Genomic DNA, 16663 nt, shown 5'->3' with positions numbered 1-16663 from the left:
GCTCTGGATATTCCTTCTTTAAATTTTATAGGTTCACATATCAGGCTTCAAATAAGCCAATCTTACATACACTAGAAGGAAATTACTAGTTTAATAGCATTTAATTTCAAAAGTACACTTTCAAAAACACTTTTCAAAGAGTAGGAGCAAAGTTCTCCCTAGGGATTTGATTAAATTTCACTACTATACATGGCCTTTAAATCAGTGACAAAGTACACCCAACATAAAGTCCAAGACTCAAACATCTCAAATCAGTAGTTAATCAGAAGTCTATGCTCCCATTCTTAAAAAATTATTCACCAGAAAGCCATAGATTAAGTAAATAACAAGTAATATCACAACCAGAAATCAATTTCTGTCTTTTCTAGTTGTAGAAGTACTTTCTACATGGACTGGGATACCTGGAAAAAAGCAGGCATAAAGCCTGAGAAGTTGCTTAAAAAAATAAAATTCCCAGTGGCCTTTTTAAAGAACATAATCCCATTTCTATATATGACCATTGTCAAGGCCAGCTAAGAGCCTCCAATTTAACTTGGCTTGTTTCTATTATTTGGTACCAGCACTTTGTTCTGTTGGCTTTAACAGTCCCAAAACTCACAACTACTTTGCAGTTAATTATTAGCATCTCCTACAAGGCTAACACCATGCAGGTTGCCAAAGAATATGTTCCCCCTGAGCAGAAATCTCAACATGGTATGAACATGGTTTCCAAAACTCCTTTCCTTGCCCCATCTTTTTTTGAGCTGTGGGTTGAATTCATGTAGTGTCGCTCACTCCAAACAGAAGCTGCAACCTTCAAATAAAACCCCATACTAATACTTGCTAACAGTTGAAAGAAAGTAAATAGTAGTAGTGTTTTACAAAAGCAAACAAGCACAGAGCAGAAGTGATTTGCCCTGAGCAAGACCAATAGCAAATGACAAGATCCTAAGCAAACACGATTAGTTTCACAGCATAGCAAGAAGTAGGCTAGTTGAAACCTGTCAGAAAGCAAACATTTCTGACAGTAGATATTCCAAAATGCACATTGTTGCCTACCAGTAACCACTCTTAGGAACATCCACATCACCTATACCCTGGCCTAAGTGCTACAGCTCATTAGACTATTATGATTTGATCAGGTGTCTGCATCCATACCAGTCAGCAGAAATCCAAGTCTCTAAATACAAAACATTGTTTATCTTTAAAGTGAAGAAATATTTAATTTCTTAGACTTGGAGAGGGGAAAAAAAAAAAACCAACTCCCCATATAAGTCTCTGAAATACTGCAGGAAAAGCCTGAGTTAGTATATCATAGTTTTAGTTTCTGTTTGTTTAAATGAATTTTAGCAGTACATAAATGAAAACTTCTAACAAGTTCACACAAATAGATTCTTCAGTGTTTGTCATTCGGCCTGTGCTCCCTAAGGACCACTTGTACCAATTAATTTGCTTAAAGACAGGAAATGCATGGCTGCTTATTAGCATTATTATCTATTTAATTTCTTGTCAAAAATAAAGGTCAACAAGGCACTTCTAAATTTTACTTATGCAATTTGCATAACCATTACAAATATACCCATGTAGGTTTATGACTAAGATAATGAAAATACTATTGAATAGCTGTTTCTTTGCAACTACTGTTCTATTGTTGAGACTCAACCTAACACTCCTACAAAGCTAGAGTTATCAAAAATACTTCTTTTTCCCTTTATTTTGAAAGGTAGTGAGCACAAACTTGAACTCCTGAATTTGTGCAGATGACAGAATCTGTGCCTTTTTAACCAATCAGCATGTGAACTCCTTAAAAATATTCATCTCCCCTTAATCTGACAGCTCAATAATTTACAGGTTGATTATTCTCACACTGAATACTTGGAATTTACCAATACCTCCCTGAACTACTTACATATTCTTATTTTAATAAACATAATACAAAACACAGTTAAGGCCAATTAGAGAAATCAGTTTTGAAGTCAAACTAGGTTTTAAGAAAGTGACCTGATAAACTGCACAGTCTATTATCAAGGGAAGCTACACAAAGGGAAGCATATTTTAACAAAGATTACTTCCAAGCTTACCTTAGCTTGCAAAGCATCACAATTTTTAAAATATAGTATAGGCCTGCAAGATTTGCATAAATTTCCAAAAGGCATTCATCTTGTGTAATAACTAATCTCCAGTATGTTGAATCAGCTTTGATTTCTGAACATACAACCTTTAAAAGCCTTCCTCAACAGATATGAAATACTGAGTCATAAGCAGAAGAGGAAGACTCTGAGACTCTGGGATGGGCTGAGATACCCACCACTGGATATTGAAGTCTGGAAATATTCTACAGTTCAAAGCCATCTAAGAGTGGAGCACTTCAGTGAATTAATAAATTCTAAATAGTGATAGATGAAGGACCAGTGGCACAATGACACTATGAAAGAGACTTAGTAAAACTATATCCTTATTTCTCCTCTTTTCAAATTGACCAGGTTGCAACAAGTCACACCCATCTCTAGCCAATAGACAGCTACAGGCAGAAGACATACTAATTGATTTCCTGGATGAGAAAGCCAGCCTCTGCTTTAATGCTATGACTCTTCAGATAGATCCTGTGACATTTCTGATAAAATGCATTTTTGGATAATGGATTTTTTGCCTATTTTTTTATTTACATTCTTCAGAGAGGAGCTATAGTATTCTACAATAACTTCCCCCCCTGCCTTTCCACATATACACCACATTTTTAAAAGAGTTCACCAGATACTGAAAAGGATAGACAATAAAATAAAGAAAGCATAAACTAAGACATGGAATGAAGTATTAATTCGTACTAGCTGGTTTTGGGGAGGGTTTGTTTGTTTGGGTTTCTTTGTTTTGCTTTGTCCTGTTTTTTAAAAAACAGCTTGGAATCTTTAAAGACAACAAAAAAAGTTGGAATCTTGTATTCTAAATAAGCCACTAAGATAGCAGAAGCTTAATTTGTCTATGCTTACATATTTTTCCATAGGAAACACCACTTTCTCTGTAAAACTATCAATAGCAATATGACTCCTTGGAGAGCTGCTGTGAAATAATTTAAACCCTATACAATTATTTATAAATGTGTGCCTTACTGTTCCTTAAATTATTTCTACTATAGATAATTGCCCCAAGATTCCCAGAATACTTCAGCTTATAAAGAAAAGAAACAGCACTACATAATATTATACCCCTTAGCTTTTGTATCAATGTAGCTTTGAATTGTACTGGAAACCATTTCTTCTCACTCCTGTTTGAACATGCTGTATGGCCAGACCAGCTCCTAAGTATAGTGGAGTGAACTGATTGTTAGAAATCCTTGAATGTGTCCAAAAACTACAAAAGGATGCAATATCACTTATTTCATCCTCTGTAATAAGCATGAACATGGAAGTACCCTAGGATGGAACACGGATGATTTTTAAGGCCTTAGTCCCAATCAAGAAAAAGTGGTTCTGATTTTATATGAAAAATTCTAATAATAGCTCTTTAGACAACAGATTAGCATAACCCAGAGAAGAGGTGTTCTTTTTGTTGTTTTTGGGGTTTGTTTGTTTGTTTTTGTTTTTTAATAATTGCAGTACATAAAACACCTGGAACTTATCTACTTTGCATATGTACTAACCTTTCTACTACTTGCCTAACAATATTTTGACTTTAGGTGAAAATACACAACTTCCTGTCATGACAGGTGCAAGTACCTGATTTCGTAGTTTTTCTCCCATTGAACAATACCCATGCATCCCATTATAGTGTAAACTTGAAATTGCCAGCAGTCTGGACATGTGAAATGATTTTAAAGGGATTGTTGCAATACAACCTGTTGTATTGCAGTCTTCTCATAAGCAGGTTTTAGATTAGAGATGTACAAGTGATCAGTTTTCTTGTTTGGCACACCAACTGACCAATAAGATATTTGAAATAAAGATCTGTGGATGTGTAATGGAACTTTTAAATAAAACACTTGCACATTACTTTTCACTTTTATCTGAAAGGGACTAATTTAGTTCTATAGCTGGTTTTTGTTTCTTTGGGTCTTTTTTTTTTTTTTCTAGTTAGCCTTTAAATCTTATAAGGGAGATGATGAATTCCAAGTGTACATTTCAGTTAGAATAGAACTCAGAACACTGTCAAAATGAAGCATTTTCTAGATAACTATTTACAAAAGAAAAAAATAGACAGCTTGCTAACCTTTTCACTTCCCTGTAACATGTACCAGCCCACAGGAACAAATCATCCTGTGGCAGACACCTGATATTTCAGTAGGCTTCATATTTAGGTTAGCTCTTTTAGCAAAGAGCCAACAGTTTGGGGTTTTTTTTGGTTTTGTTTTTTAGTTCCATCAGTGGAGCTTTTTTAAAATCGGACATTGAAATTAGATGTCATCCTTAGACAGGAATCTCCTTTGTGGAGATAACTCCACAGTTTACTTCTATGTTTTGTTAAGCATTAGAACAGTTAACACTGCTTCATTTATCAGCTTTTTTACATTAATCCTCCTTGAGGTGAAAACTCAGTCTTTAGCAGTATCTTTGACTCCTGAGACCTTTTCTCCCTCTGCTAGACAATTAGTCTTCCCTTCCACAAAGATGAAGCAGTTCTTAGTAGGTCCTACTGTTCTGCACTGCAATACCAGCTATTTGGTATACATGGCTCACGTTCACCTCAGAAAGAGGTGAAATTGCTTATTCATCAACATACAAAATAATGAAAGGTCATGGGTACAAAGTAGACAGCTGTATCATAAAAACATATGTTAGGCACTACATTGCTGATACTTCATTTACAAAAAGCCTGTGGTTAGGAAGCAGGCTGATGTGAATCCATTGGCATGAAAAGATACAAAAGCAGGAAACTGTCTATTTAAACGTTCTACAAGATGTAATTTTCAAATTCCCACACCAGAGGTCACATCAATTTTTATTTAGACATTTATCAAGATAAATTTACACAACATACTTTAGGCAAAGTCCAATTGCTCTTTAGATCAAGGTACTCAAAACAGAGTCAACATACAAACAGTAACCAGATATTTTTGAAAAAACCCAAACCCAAACCAATGAACTTAAGACACAGCTTGAATTTGGTTCAGTAGATAAGCTTATTCACAATGTTAAAACTAAGGTATACTGCAATTCTCTTGTCACTTAATTTCCTGGGTAAATGTGGATGGAGTCATTACATTCCCCTTTTCAAAAAAGGGAAAGATTTGTGCTTCAAGGTTCATTATAGTTAACCTGGCATATTTCCAGTAGACTCTTACAGTGAGTCTGGGCTAGTTTAACACAGTTAAAATAGTAGTCAATAGAAGAAATATTGGAAAAAGATAATGCAACTGTCTATGTTCAGCTAAAATTACTGTTCCTCTATATGTATTTTAAAAGGCTGCCTTAATTCTGTAGTTTACTTTTTGAATATTTGTCTTAAGACACTCGTTTGTTTTCTTTGTTCTAAAAACAAAATACAAACTAAGAAGCAATCAAGCATTTACAGATTATGTATATCAATAAATACTCTTTTTCAAAGACAACCTAATATCTGGTGCTACTCTAAGTTATTAAACATTATTAACATAGTACTGTAGTGTAACCCCGAACCCAGCTATTAACTATCAGAGAAGGCACACTGCCCTATTGGAGTGATCATCAACATAAAAAAAAACATGATCATCTCATAATTAAGAAATATTCTAAAAAAACAATTTCAGTATGCTGAAAGCTTAAATTAATAAAATATAAAAATCAAGAAAAACTTTGTGAATAGCTCAGCTAAATTGTAATGCTTTTAGGAAATACAACCAGTACCTGGTTTTCTATTAGCATTCATATGTAGGTATTTACATTAAATTTCATTGATATCCAAATGCATATGCTGCTGAATTACTGAAAAGCTGTTACTTGTGGACAAAGATCCGGTACCACCCACCAGCTGGTTAATGTAAGGTCATTCTAATTACCTTCTCCACACTTTATTCTCACCTCTGTGGCCCTAGTAATCATAAGAACTCTTTGAATTGCTGATACAGCATTATACCAATTCATTTCGAAATATGCTACATGTAATACTAATCAGTGGAACTGCATATTGGATATTTGCTGAGGTTATCTTTAAAATTATTCGGCCATGTACTATGAACAAGGGAAACCCACATATTCGAAAGCTACATAAGCAGTATTTCCTGTCATACATAGTTTCTAAAAACTCCAGTTGTTAGACTGATTTGTTAAATAAGTAAATAAGTCAGCCTTTAGAGACTACAGGGGACCCCAACGCAGAACAAGGGGTAGGAGCTCTCCAGACAAAGCTATTATTTTGTACTTCCCATCTCATGCCTTGGACTACACAAAAGCAAGACAAGGGGCCTTTATGATACCTTGATGTGATAGGCTTCTCTAGCCATTTGGCACATAAGAGAGACCCTTCTATACTAAAGGGTGAAGTGTACTCCTCAAGGTTAAGGTCACAAAAAATTCCCTACCCAGAAACAAAGGGGAAATATAGTAGACTGTTCTGCATGCATCTCTTGGGATCCATGAAGGGCAGCTCTGTCAGATGATCTGAAAAGACCAAAATCTCATAATTCAGCTTAATATTGTGGCTAATGGCTATGCATTAGAAATTACAACCAACACACTGTAGCATCATTCCCATTATTGCCACTCTATAAAAAAAGGGCTTCTAGAATAGAAGCAGAGATTAAAATGTATTTTACTACAGCAATCTGAAATAATGGTTTTATTTTTTTTTTCCCATTGTAATATTCATGTGCAGCAAATCAAAGGCCTGTCTTGCCCAGCAAATTATTTCTCCCCTCTCTCCCAACTTGGCCTAGATGCCTAGAAAGTACATAACAGAAAAACTGGCCTCAGTGCTTTCCCTCCAGCCATTTCAATTTAGGGCCTTTCCTGAGCTGGAAATATTGTAGGATTTGGGGGTTTTCCAATGTTAATTACCTCACAGTTCTAAAAGTAAAGTTTCTTTTATGCTAATGAGTACTTGGTAATGGAAGCAGAAGTTGATAATCTCCAATTTTATAGTTAGTATTATGCATGTAATACATTTGCATCCCATTCAAATTTGAAGTCAGCAATGGCATTTATGGTACAACATGCACTGCTTTCTACATCAGTGTTAAAGTTTCCACTGATTTAGATGTTCCAGTCTCCATTTCTATAACAAGAGAAGGATAGTATTTTATGCTAAATCAGAATGAGTTTATCTGCAATAGCAAATCACATTTATAAAGCTACGAACATTCAAAATATGACTTTATTATTACTTACATGGTTTAGAGACCAGTGCTTTTTCCGCCTGCTCTCTCTACTGCAACTCTAGCTACCAACCCAGATTTCTTTTTTAGCTGCTATTAAGAAGCTCTGTTGTAGCTTAATATCATCTTATTGCAAGATAAAATTCAAATTAATTATATTTCACTTCATCTATTTGACACAGATTTCCATGTAATGAAGCTGCTCATTTCCCCCTAATCAGGAAAAGTTTCCCTTGCTAAGAGAGTCCATTGCTCAGCTTTAGTCAGAACCTTGGCACACAGACTCTCAGAGGCATTTAAAAAAAAATAAAAATATCTCATCTGACCCATCATCTCCTATGTGATCAGAAAGGAAGATGAAACAATCAAAGCTTAGGACAACTGTCTTACATAGGCCATTTGTGCCTAACAAAGGGGCTGGCATCTAGCTGCAGTCACATGCAGAAAGTCAGTTGCACAATTAGTTAAACACATATATTCAGAAGAACATCGAAAGATATAGAAGTACTTATACAGTGAACGATTTCACTATTAGAGTGGAGCTATTTTGAGTCAAATGAAAAAAAGTGAAAAAAATTTAGGAAAGAATGAGCTGCAAAACCAAATCATTTGGTCACTCATTCACTCCCGATTTGAAAGAATCTTTGAGGGCTTTAGTTGTTTTGGGTTTGTTTTTGTTTTTTTTTTTTTAAGAGTCAAAGAATGGTCTGTGGGTTGCCAGGTCTGATTCAGTCTTCAGTCCACAAATGGTCATTATCTAACCAAGAGGCACCTACACCTGCAAATGTTTTAAGTTAGTGTTGATACAAAAATGCACGTTGCAACTGATCTGTCTAAATTCACTACTGTCAGATTCAATCAAACTTTCTACAGCTATTGAATGCCAAAGTTTGTGTGTGTATATATACAAACAAGTACATTTTGTAAGTGCCAGAGGTAGTCCTGAATGGTTTATCTTTGCTAGAGTTAACTGAACAAAGCAAAAGAGAAACAGCTAAAACTTTTATTCCCATTAGAACGTGAACTCAATAAATTCTCCTAAGACTGGCAACACTTTATTCTCAAACAAGGGTATGAGTCCCTTCTCCTAAGTCTGAACACTACTATCCCATTAAATTCCAGACAGTAAATGAGCAACATTTGAAGGAAACTATAGCAGTGACTAAAATAATCAAGGTACACATGAAAGTGGTAAAACAGAGAAGAATAAGAGCAAAGAGATATTACTGCATTCTGATATTTAGGCCAATTGATCTTCTAAGAGTAACTTTTTTTTTTTTTTCGTTTTCTTTGATCTGCCAACACCAGCTTTTTGTTTGTTCTTCCCATTTAATGTGTTCTGTGCTAGTTGAAGAGCTTTTAGTTATGACCCTCATTTGTGAAAGTTACCCTTGAAAGCATGTCTCCCATACTATCATCATCTTTTCCATGATAACAATGCTTCTTTTATGCAAAAAAAGCTAAAACCCCCAAATCTACATACCACATGTTTATCTCAAAGTTCATCTGATTGAACAGCATGACAGGCTTTTTTAGTTATTGCTTGATGAAAGTCTCATCTGTATAAATTGGAGTACACTAATTATTTTACATAAGAAAAAATAAGTGATGTCTCTAAAATGACTTAATCTAGCATGAAAGTTTGTATTTCAAAATGACAGTGTTCCTTTTAAGGACCTGGGTTTCTGCCCTCTGGGTCTACCTGTAACAACAGGCTTTTGAAAAGTGCAAGCACCATAAGTAGATGGGTTACTCTGGAAGACAGAAGGAAAAAAACATTCCATAGATATAGACGACTAATGGATTGCCCACCTTCCTAATATTTTAGAATTGTAAAATCATGTGAGAAGCAGATTTTTGTCAACATTTTTATATAAATAAATGTCAACTCTTCATGCTTAAAATAATAATCTTTATAATTTCTTACAGGTAATCAAATCTGTATTATCAAAATAAGAAAAAATTCCCACATTTTTACCCCCTCTTTAAAAGGATTTTTTTTCACATTTCAAAGATAACCTAATAAATCACTAAACCAAAACAACCCCTACAAACATATCAGCTAGGTGTACAGAGAAAAAAAACCACCCAAAACCCAGTAACAACAGCCATGAGAAGCACCAGAATAATCAGAACACAAGATTCAAGAAGAAATAAAAAGTTTACTTGACTAATTTTACTTGCATAAGACAGTGATGGTGGATGTCACCTCCACTGCAAATTCTGTCTTAGCATATTTCCCTTTCCAGGGGACAAGGTGATTTTGTCTATTTTATTCAAACTTTGCTCTCTTAATATTATACTCACAGTGATCAACATTTCAAGAAAGCAAGTAACCAGATTTATTGTTAGAAATTTTGATTACAAACACAGTCTATTGCTTTCCCTTCATGCTTGAATGTAAGCCTACTAATTCAACCAAAACCAGCTATTAACAGAATTGTGTAGCATACTGAAAATGCAATATCCCTCTAGTAGTGATCTTTTTCTAGTGAAACAATGAATTTGTGTAAGAATGGTAACCTGAAGAGATGGCTGGATAACAGGCATCTCCCTCCAGTCATAGGGTATTCCCTCAATGGCAAGAAATAGCTGAACACAGAAAACACAAAAGTTACCAGGAGTCAGTGGAGCAATTCTTAGAGGTCTCTTTAAATGAAATGGATTAGAATAGCTGAGCTTTCACAGTGAGCTACACTTGGACCGTACTAAGGTGTACTAAGAACTGAAGAAGAAAGGGACAAAGTTGTTTCCCTATCTCTTGCTTTGGTCTATGAACTGGCAGCAGATATATTCCTGAAAAGTGACCCAAAGATACTTATGCATAATAAAACAAACTTCTCTGCTGATAGTGAAGCAAGCACATTCAAGCATTGCAGTCTTCCCTTTTTAACCAAGTGATAGAACTACAAGTGATTAAGCAAAAAACATTTATTCCTATCCAAAATCATGTCCAGGCTCTTAAGCAATGCTTGTGAACATTTAAAAGTCATTTGCCTCTTTGTTGGAGCTAAATACCATCTCCATATGAGCAGATATTTTCTTATTTAAAATTTGTTCATTGCTTAGATTAGAGGGAAGTGATACGCCTTGCACGAGTATCATACCATGTGGGGACACATATCTTATCCAGATAAAAATAAAAGCTAGTATTCAAGGAAAAAGACAAATCAACAAAACCAAAAGTGTAATTTTCCTATTGATTTTTCTGCAACGGAAGTCCCAGGGTTTCTTCAGGAGAGACTCAACTGCTTGAGAAAACAGTCATGGTAGGTTTTTGTGCATCCACTCACCCTCAGTGTCTTTTCATTGGAATAAATTTAGAACCAATACTTAAGCACCCTCATTACATTTCAAAATAAAAGTGCTATGTGATACAGAAAGAGCATTTTTTCCCATATATGCCATGCTGTTCATTAAAGCTTCTTTCCACCTTACTTCCCTTGCCAAGATCACTGACTCTTTAATGAGCAGTGAAGAACTGATTTTACATCTGAGCAAATTTATATATAAACCAAAATTGCTGAAGGTAAGTTGATTTAAGAATACTCAGCATACCTCTTCATTAAAAGAATGAGATTTTTAACTCAATTCATTGTACCACAACTTCCAGAGATGGAAAATTAGTACAGTTGGTTTTGATAACTCACACTTAGAGATAAGTTTATGAAACAAGGTAGAGATTTAATACTCAGTTCAGAAATAAAGAATCAAAAATAGTCTCAGTAATACATTTTTGTAATGACACTGATTGTTACAGACCCCTCCAAATACTTCAGGGCTTTTTCTTATGATCTTGCCCAGACACTGCCCCCAAGCTATAATGTTCTGAGGCCAGAAACACCCTCAAGCAGCACCACACTGTTTCTCTGTATAAGACTCTGTCTCCCTCCAACAATACTTATTCAATGTCTAATGAAAACTGAAGACAAAATGGAAGCTAATAAAAGACAGACTTCCTCAAATAATCCCTTGGTGATAAAAACAGCAACTGGTATGCATTTGCTTTTATATTCAATTGTACAACAGGTATGCATTTAAAATTAATTTAGAAAACATACCAAAACTTAACATTCATAGCAATTTTACATTGCCTCGTTTTGCATGGAGACTAGATAATGAAATGTTTAAACAATTCTTATTTATGATGCGTCCAGTATTATTTTAAGCTCAACTGCAAAACCTAAATGCAAAAACCTGTAAATAGCGTCTCATGAACCAATTTTGTACTTTTGTTTACTTTTAGAACACTGATACTCATTTTCCTTCTAACAAAAGGACATTTTTCTTTTCACAGTTCCTGTTACTCTTCAAAAGATCTTGCAAAGGTGTGGTAAATTTCCACTTTCATTTCTAACAATTTTAATAACTTCAAATAATTTTTTCATGAACACAATTATAGCATCCAATGAAAGCACTGAGAATTATAGTCAACTGAAATAGAGGCCTTTACTGTGATTTTCCTTTTTGTGAAAGATAAATGAATTTTCTGAAAAAGAACTTGTAGCATTTCAGCATCAGCCACAGCTGACCATCACAATGGTCCTTCAGAACATATTTAGAGTGAATTTCACAAGGACAAAAAATTCTTCATTAGAAAAATAATAAAATGTTATAAACACTTACTGTTACTTCTTTGCTGTAGAATCTTTGTTCTCAATGAAACCATGAAGACACAGTTTGTAGATATTGCCTATTAAGAAGTCAAAACAACACGAATTTGTTAAGTTAATATAGAATATACTCTGAATTGCAACAGCTAATAAGAATCTTTTCAAACCATAAATAAGAAATCACCCATAATAAGGTCTACTTTTTGTGGGTTTTTTCCCCATGCATTAGAAATCACACAAGTGGAAATTATGTCTTAACAGTGGCAGTGTCACAGAATGAGATAAATGCTGCCTTGGGACTGGAGAATAAAAATTTCATGACATGCACAAATAAATGAAAAATAAGTTCTAACTCATTCTAGTACTGCAGCAGTAGACACAAATTATTACAATAAGTACAATAAAGATATATTCTCTTATTACTGTCAAAGCAAAGTCCAATATTAGTACCAAATAATAAAAATATGAATTGAACATAACTGCTGACTTTTAAAAACCTTGAAACCCAGATGGTGGTATCTCCAGTTTATGACTTCTTCCATGAGACTTAAAGGTATCAAACTCAAGAGAAATGTAAACCTGATCACATTGTTAATACCAGCTCTCTCCAATTTAGAATAGGCAATTAAACAGTGCAAGAATAGTTCTCTTACATTGTTATATTGTAATTTCGACATTAAAAGTTGTATTGCTACAGCAGAAAGAAATAAAAAAACAAAGCAAAAAAGCATTTTGTATTATTTGCTTATCTTACAGTTAATCCTACTTGTATTTTTCATCCTTTATATAGAAATAGCAAATAACAGTAATTGTATTACAACTTGACAAAGTCAGGCCTTGAAGATCCATGAAAGTAGTTAAGCCCACAGACAACTGCTCTAATATGTAAGGTGTCTCTCTCTTCCTAACATGACCCCTAAAATCTACAGAAATATGAAAAATGCATGACCACACGCCCTCAGATATTGAGATCCTAACATTATAGAAGCAACATAAAAAAGAAAACTAAAACCAAATTTAGACCTATTAAAACATCTTAGTTTCAAGTAATGTTCCATTTCCCCCCTCTATATACAAATTCTAGGATTAGACTTTTGTTTTATTTAAAACTTGTCCAGATCTAACATACATCATGTAACACAAAAGCTAAGGTATAATATGAAAGACAGTTATCCTGCAGTAGAAGCCCTTTATTTACAGGTTTATCAAGACCATAATTGAGTTAGAACTCCCCATTTCAATTGATCTGGCTTCCAGACCAAAATGGAGAAAAAAAAAAAGTAAATTGTAGTGGGAGAATGTTGAACAAAAAACTGCAAATGAGTTTAGACAGGCAGAACTTTTGGCAAGTGTGAGGATAATGGCATGATAAGAAGTAATAAAAGAAGTCATAAAGTGGTCAGCAATAAAGCAATGAAATAGAAACCTGCATTTTCTTATAACATAGTTTCCACTGCAAGCAAAGCTAGAAACAGCCTCCAAAGTGAAAGCCTATTTTGCTCATTCCAAATGCTAGGACTTCTAACACATAGGAGTGAAGTTATCTTTCATTTTCTTATACATTCTGAAGAACACATAATATGTAATAACTCATGTTACACAATGTCTTCTCCAATACTAAACTATTATAATAATTAAAATAATATTAACTAGTATTAATTTAGAACAGGAAATTTAGATAATCTAAAGACCCCTGATTCCATATGTACTATTTCATTAAACCATTTTTTGTGGTTGGAATTTTCCTTTGTTTCCACATCCTCTCACCTTCCATTCTCATTTAACTAGGTTAACTTTATTGTGAAGCAAGAAGCAGATTTAATTCAACATGTGAATTAACAGAGGATAGCCTTAGTTCTTGATAATATTAGCGTTACCTATAAAGGAATTCTTTGGTTTCTCTCAAGCCTCTCATTTCCATTGCTGAAGATGCATACATTTAAACACATGTTATTTAGCACGTCTTTACTAACAAAGAGAAAAATAAAGCCTAGAAACTGGGCATTGATCCACTGGTAAAATAACATTTTCACTTTTTAATTAAGTTTGTTATTCTGCTTAACAGAAGGCTAAATAAAGGCTAAAGTTGTATTCAACAGAATAGGATTAATAGTGACTGGAATGATTAATCAAAACAGTGAGAAGATTCTTCATCCATCTGGAGCTTACATCAAGATAAGATCTTTTCTCAAAGGTAAGCTTCAATTCAGTCTCAGTGTTAGGGTTACTTGGGGTACTCTGTTCTGATAATCTCTGTCTTGAGTTGGTGCAGTGATATTTTGGAAGCAGGGGGGGACACAGGGGTGGCTCCTGTGAGAAGCTGCTGGAAGCTTCCAATCCCTGCCCTGCCTCTGCCAAGGCCAAGCAGACATGGAAAGCTGAATATGCCTCTGTGATTAATACCTTCAAGAAAGGGGGAAAAAAAAACAAGTGAAAAAAAGTACAAAAAGGACCTGCAGAGCAGAAGATGAAGTGAGACAGAAATGCCACAGAAGAGACCAAGATCAGTAAAGAATATTCATTCATTCCTGTATGAATATAGGAATATTCATATTCCTATATGAATAAAGGAGTGGGAAAGGTGCCTGAGCAGAGATTTCTCTGTGGCCCACAGTGAGATGGCAGCTGTCCACCTAGAGCCCATGAAGAACCACAGTGTAGCAGTCCTTGAAGGACCACGCACTGGGCAAATGTGGATTTGTAGCCCCTGAAACGTCACAGGTGGGGAGATGTGAAGAAGCAGCCTGTGCAGGATTGCAGAGAGGGGCAGATGTGGATCTGCAGCCATGGAGGACCCCATGCCAGAGGAGGTGACTGTTCCCAAAGCAGCCGTGAGTCTGTGTGCAGCCCAGGCTGGAGCAGTCTGTGCCTGAGGGACTGCACCTGTGGGAGGGACTCATGTTGGAGGGGTTCATGAAGGACTCTTCCCTGTGAGAGGGACCCTACATTGAAGCAGGGGAAGAATGTGAGGAGTCCACCCTCTGAGTAGGAAAGAGTGGCAGAAACATTGTGTGGAGAACTGACCCGAAGTCCCCCCTGTCCTCTGTGCCAGACGCAGCATTGAAGGGATCTGGGCCCAGGGGTGGGGGGAAGGTATTAAGATATGGTCATGTTTCTTCTTTCCCCCTTGTAGATTAAATCAGGGTTTTGTTCCTTCCCAAGTTGAACCTGTCTGTTTTTTGCCTGTTACCATACCTGGTGAATGCAAACCTCCCTCTCCTTGTCTTGATTAATGAGCCTTTCCATGGATTTTTTTTCCTCCCTGTCCTACTGTGGGGCCAGAGGGTGAGCAAGCAGAAGCCTGGTAGGCACCAGTTGGGCCTAAACTGTGAGAATCTCACAGGACATTTTGTCATTACTTAACACACCTCTGTGAAATAAATGTCCATGTAGAGCTGTAAAAATAACCCCCCCAAACCCGACAACTCTTTACTTGAAATTCATCAAAATTTGCAAAATTAACAATACTAGCACATTCCTAATTTGCTTCCCTTCACCTGATAGGCAACGGAAACTGAAAGGAAAGCCCTATTTCTGACTCAATACAGGCCTTGAGTCATATTTTTGCACATTCTCCTTTCAGAGTCCCTCAGTAATTACTTCATTCAGAAAAGCTCAAAAACAGGGACAGAGAGAAGCTGAACTGACTGGGTAAAAATGTATTGAATATTTCTGAAATACGCACATCAGTAAAGGAAAGAAACTAAATATGAATAAAAACCAAAAAATATTACACATAGTAGTTAGCTTCCAAAAATATATTTAGAAAAGCCCTTGAAATTGCAAGCATATCCTGAGTACAACACACAGTTCTGCAGATGAACACATCCCTTGAAGGTTGCTGACTCCGGACATGTATTAACAGAGAAATACCAGTACAGATCTTGACCTGACCTACTAGGTCCCATGTTTGAGGGGCAAGGTTTATTTTACTGCATATCCATCACATCAGTAAGGCAGATGCATTATCATTATGCAATAAAAAAAATAACACTCTGCTGCACAGAAGATTCAAGATGCAGGAACTCAGGGTAGCACTCGCTCACATGTCCATACTACCTTCCACTAAACAGTGTTAAGGTATCCTTACCCACTACTGGGTTTTCTTTTTAAATCCAGTACAGCAGCATGCAAACCCAAACTCAGCACTTTGGTCCCCCTTTTATTCTCCCTTTATCACATCTGCTACTGTACATGATCTACAGTCAGAACCAAGCTTGTTTTTCCCAGATCTTCCTATTTCCACCAGTAGCCATTTCCCAGATGAAAAGAGAGTCCTGAAAAGCTATCAGACCTCAAGGATTGTAAATGAAAAGAACCTTTTCATTCCTAAAGTAAGCAGCCATTAAGTGCTACATTTTTTTTTTTAAAACCCACCATTGCTTTAAAAATACCACAGAACTGTAAAGTATTAATGATTAAATTAATAAATCTGAAAAAGGTTTCTACTGTATATGTCAGATCTATAATGTGTCATTTAAGATTGGGTTACAAGAATCACTGTTACGGTTAGGGATAATTAGCAGGAAATGGGAGTAAGAAGAAGAAAGTTCATCTTTCAAAACCATCAAAAGAGAATATATAAAGAAAATTTTCTTCTCATGCATCTGACATTTCCAAAAGTGTCCCTATGCCTTTGGAAAGTTTGTTTTTTAATTTATATTTTTAAAGGAAGTCTGAAACAAGGTTTTTTATATAGTAGGACTAATTGGACCCAGCTTTCTATGGCTGCCGGTTGTTTTAAATTCACAAATATCTGTTATTTTAAAGTTATTAATCTTTAATTTTG

At 35.4% G+C, this 16663-nt stretch overlaps 1 long non-coding RNA gene across 1 annotated transcript in view; it reads right to left on the bottom strand.

Annotated features, from left to right (window-relative positions):
• The window catches only part of LOC139796341 (uncharacterized), a 244787-nt gene extending 232826 nt beyond the window's left edge, over positions 1-11961 (bottom strand). The window contains exon 1 of the long non-coding RNA XR_011725961.1: positions 11888-11961. This is a non-coding gene — a long non-coding RNA (uncharacterized lncRNA). The remainder of the gene's footprint in view (positions 1-11887) is intronic.
• Positions 11962-16663: the final 4702 nt, after the last annotated feature.

Source organism: Heliangelus exortis, chromosome 4 (genome assembly GCF_036169615.1).
Source record: "Heliangelus exortis chromosome 4, bHelExo1.hap1, whole genome shotgun sequence".
In the NCBI taxonomy this organism is placed as follows: domain Eukaryota; kingdom Metazoa; phylum Chordata; class Aves; order Apodiformes; family Trochilidae; genus Heliangelus; species Heliangelus exortis.
This window is presented reverse-complemented; position numbering and strand designations above follow the sequence as displayed.